Genomic DNA, 4,581 nt, shown 5'->3' with positions numbered 1-4,581 from the left:
CTTTCTTCCTTCCTTCCTTCCTACCTTCCTTCCTTCCTTCCATTTTGTCTTTCTTGTCAGAGTCTCACTCTGTTGCCCAGACTAGAGTGCACAGCCTCAACCTTCTGGGCTCAGGTCATCCTTCCACCTCAACTTCCTGAGTAGCTGGGACCATAGGTGTGCACCACCAGCCCCGGTTATTTCTTATATTTTTTGTAGAGATGAGGTCTTGGTCTTGCTATGTTGCCCAGGTTGGTCTCAAACAATCCTTCTTCCCAGCCTCCCAAAGTACTGGGATTACAGGTGGGAACCACTGTGCCTGGCTCTCTTTGTTTTCCTATAACAACTTTTCTGTTTTGAGTCTCTGATCCATCATGGTAAAAGATACTTAATTTTAGTCAATTTGGAGCTTTCTTTGCCCTGAGGCCATACCTAATTTCTGGAGGGTTTTTATAGAGTGCCATGGCATCAAGAGGGGCCATTTTGCTCTCTTTGTCATTGGTTTCTACAGTCTAACTAATACTTTTGTTACCTCATTTAATCTTTGTTCATTGATCCTTTAGGTTGACATTTTGTCATAATGATGACCATTGTTATGATAGTATTATGATTGTACTTATGGATGTATTATTATAGTATTAATAGCAATTTCTATTTATTTAGTATAGAGTCAGCCACTGTGCTATATGTATTACAGTATTTCTAAAAAAAAGCCTCTGTACATGTATTACACTATTACATCCTGTGGCATTTACTCAGACCATTATATGTGTAATGGACACTTGTAATTATCAATGTTCAGCTTTTGAACTCCTTTCTTATTTGAAGGATTCCTTACCTCACAAAAGAGAAGTTGAAATGAACAGACACCTAGTATTCTAGCTTTTCTGCCAGCTGGGATGTAGGCCTTTGACTTAGGCTCTGCCGATCAGATGCACTCATCTGGGATTTTGAATTTGAAACTAATGACACAAAGAAACAAGGACAGTGGAGATTTCTTTCTGGTGTCAGTGGCAGCAGCATCAAGTTGGCAGGCACAACAGGGTTTGTGTTGCCAACCCTTGGATCCAATGTTGAATACCAGGGATAAACAACAGTACAAATTGCAGTTCCTGTGTTCAGTGGCAATGTTAGCAGTCAATAGACTCCCAATAGACTGGCCCTTTGAGTCTATTTTTTGGTTGTGGTGTTATCTGCATAGCTTCTCTTTATTTCTACCGTTCCCCCCAGTTAATCTCTGAGCCATTTCATTCAATAGTTTCAAGAAATTAACTGATGAAGAAATTCTTAGCAGGAATGGTTGTAGGCACTGGATCCTCAGGGAAAGGTGGGACGCGATGCTGGAGAGGTGGGATTGGTTAACTAGCCTGGTTTGGAATGAGGACAAGGAGGATCCAGCTAACACCAAGGAAATGAATTTTCAAAGCCCATGGCAAATAAGTAACAAAATAGCTAATTGAATAATTCCTTTGATCATCTGCCGTGATGTGCCAACTGAAGAAATGTCTATTCAGATAATTTACCCCCTTTTAAAAGAAACGTTTTTTAAGAACTGTTTTAGGTTCACAGCAAAATTGAGAGGAAGGTACGGAGCTTTCCCATGTATCTATTCCCCACACATGTATATCCTCCCCCATTGCCAATATCTCTGACCACAATGGTACATTCTTATGATTGATGAATCTAAATCGACACATAATTATACCAAATCCATAGTTTAGGGGTTCACTCTTGGTATTGTATCTTCTATGGGTTTGGATAAATGTATAATGATGTGTCCACCGTTATAACATACAGAATATTTTCAGTCCTAAAAATCTTTTGTCATTTCATCATTTAAAAAAATGGGTTACTTGTCTTTTTATAATTGAGTTGTAAGAGTTCTTTATATATTCTGTGTACTAGATCCTTAAAAGATATATGAACTGCATACATTTTCTCTCATTCTCTGAGTTGTCTTTTTTCTCTTTTTATGTTGTCCTTTGAAGCACAAAAAATTTTAATTTTGGCAATGTCCAATTTATTTTTTCCCTTGTTGCTTATGTTTCTTGATGTCGTATCTAAGAAACTATTGCTTAATCAAACTCACAAAGTTTTATACCTATGTTTTCTTCAAAAAGGTTTATAGTTTTAGGACTTACATTTATATCTTTGATTCATTTTGAGTTTTTTGTTTGTTTGTTTGTTTGTATTTTCAGTTGGAGTCTCGCTCTGTCGCCCAGACCAGAGCACAGTGGCCGCTTCCGGCCACCGCAGCCTCGACCTGCTGGGCTCCGCCGATCCTTCCGTCTCAGCCTTCCACGTAGCTGGAACTATAGGCGCGCGCTACCACACCCGGCTAATTTTTGATTTATTGTAGAGATGAGGTCTCGCCAAGTTGCCCAGGCGGGTCTCGAACCCGCGGGCTCAGGCAATCCACTCACCTCAGCCTCCCAAAGGCGCGGGATTACAGGCTGAGCCACCGAGCCCGGCTTGAGTTGTTTTTTTATATGGTGTGATGTTCGATTTTATTGTTTTCCATGTGGCTGTTCAGTTGTTTCAATACCCTTTGTTGAAAAGACTATTCTGTCCCCTATCCCTATTTGTCTTAGCACCCTTGTCATAATAAGTTGACCATATATGTGAGGATTTATTTCTGGACTCTCAATTCTATTCCATTGATTTACATGTTTATACTTAAGTCTCTACCACACTGTCTTAACTCTTGTAGTTTTGGTTTAAGCTAATGTTCTTTTTAAGGTTGCTTGACTATTCAGGGTCCCCTGCATTTCTATTAATATATAATTCTTTTAAAAATTAACTTTTTTTTTTTAGGACGGTTTTAGGTTCACAGCAAAATTGAGTGGAGAGTACAGACAGTTCCTGTATACCTCTCCCCAACTCCATGCACAGCTTCCCCCACTATCAACATCCTGCATCAGATCAGTAGTTAGTTATAATCTATGAAGCTACATTGATACATCATTATTACCCAAAGTCCATAGTTTACATTAGGATTTACTCTTGGTGCTATACATTCTATGGGTTGTGACAAATGTATAATAACATGTATCCACCATTATAGTATCATATAGAATAGTTTCACTGACGTAAAAGTTCTTTGTGTTCTGCCTCTTCATTCCTTCTTCCTTACTGTTCCTGGCAACCACTGATATTTTTACTGTCTCCACACAGTGTTTTGCCTTTTCCAGAATGTCATGTAGTTGGAGTCATAAATTGTATAGCCTTTTCAGATTGACTTCTTTCACTTATCAATATGCATTTAAGGCTCCTCTGTGTCTTTTTGTGGCTTACTAGCTAATTTTTTTTAGCACTGAATAATATTCCATTACCTCTATGTACCATCGTTTGTTTATTCATTCACCTGCTGATGAACATCTTGATTTTCTTCTAAGTTTTGGCAATTATAAATAAAGCTTCTATCAACATGTGTGAAGGTTTTTGTGGGGACACAAATTTTCAACTCACATGGGTAAGTATCCAGGAGCATGATTGCCATACTGTATTATAAAAGTATGTTTAGTTTTGTAAGAAACTGCCAAGTTCTCCTCCAGAGCAGCCGTACCATTTTACGTCCCACCAGCGATGAATGAGAGTTCCTGATGCTTCTCATCCTCATCAAACATCTGGTTTTGTCAGTGTTTTGAATTTTGGCCATTCTCATAAGTAGTGGTATCTCATTGTTTTAATTTGTATTTCTCTCATTAATATGATGTTGAGCATACAGATGCTTATTGTCATCTGTATCTTTTTGGTAAAGTGTCTATTCAGGTTTTTTACCCATTTTTAATTAGGTTGTTTGATTTCTTACTGTTGAGTTTTAAGAGTTCTTTGTAGGCCAGGCGTGGTAGCTCAAGCCTGTAATCCCACCATTTTGATTGGCTGAGGTGAGGGGATTGCCAGAGCCCAGGGGTTCATGACTAGCCTGGGCAACTTGGTGAGACCTCATCTCTACAATAAATAAAAAAATTAGCTGGACGTGGTAGCACGCGCCTGTAGTTCCAGCTACTTGGAAGGCTAAGGCAGAAGGATCACCTGAGCCCAGCAAGTTGATGCTGGGGTGGCCGTGAGTGTGCCACTATACTCCAGCCTGGGCAACGGAGTGACTCCAACTCAAAAAAAAATTTTAAAAAGTTCTTTGTATATTTTGGATAGCAGTTTGGAAGTATTCCCTTCTTGACTTTTTGGGACAGTTTTAGTAGGACTGGTATTAGTTCTTCTTTAAATGTTTGGTAGAATTCGACAGCAAAGCCATTGGATCCTGGGCTTTTATTTAATGGGAGACTCTTTTATTGTGGCTTTTTTTTTTTAATCTCTTTACTTGCTATTGGTATATTCAGGTTTTAAATTTCTTTATGGTTCAATCTTGGTAGGTTGTATGTGTCCAGGAATTTAACCATTTCTTCTAAGTTTTCCAATTTATTGTCATATAAATTGCTCATAGTAGTTGCTTATAGCAGTCTCTAATGATCCTTTGGATTTTTGCTGTATCAGTTGGAATATCTCCTTTTTTATTTTGGATTTTGTTTATTTGGGTCTTCTCTCATTTTTTCTTAGTTTGGCTAAAGGTTTGTTGATTTTGTTTATCTTTTAAAAAATCAA

The sequence above is a fragment of the Carlito syrichta genome, unplaced genomic scaffold (assembly GCF_000164805.1).
Source record: "Carlito syrichta isolate Samal-C Ts95f unplaced genomic scaffold, Tarsius_syrichta-2.0.1 Scaffold302302, whole genome shotgun sequence".
Classification (NCBI taxonomy): domain Eukaryota; kingdom Metazoa; phylum Chordata; class Mammalia; order Primates; family Tarsiidae; genus Carlito; species Carlito syrichta.
This window is presented reverse-complemented; position numbering follows the sequence as displayed.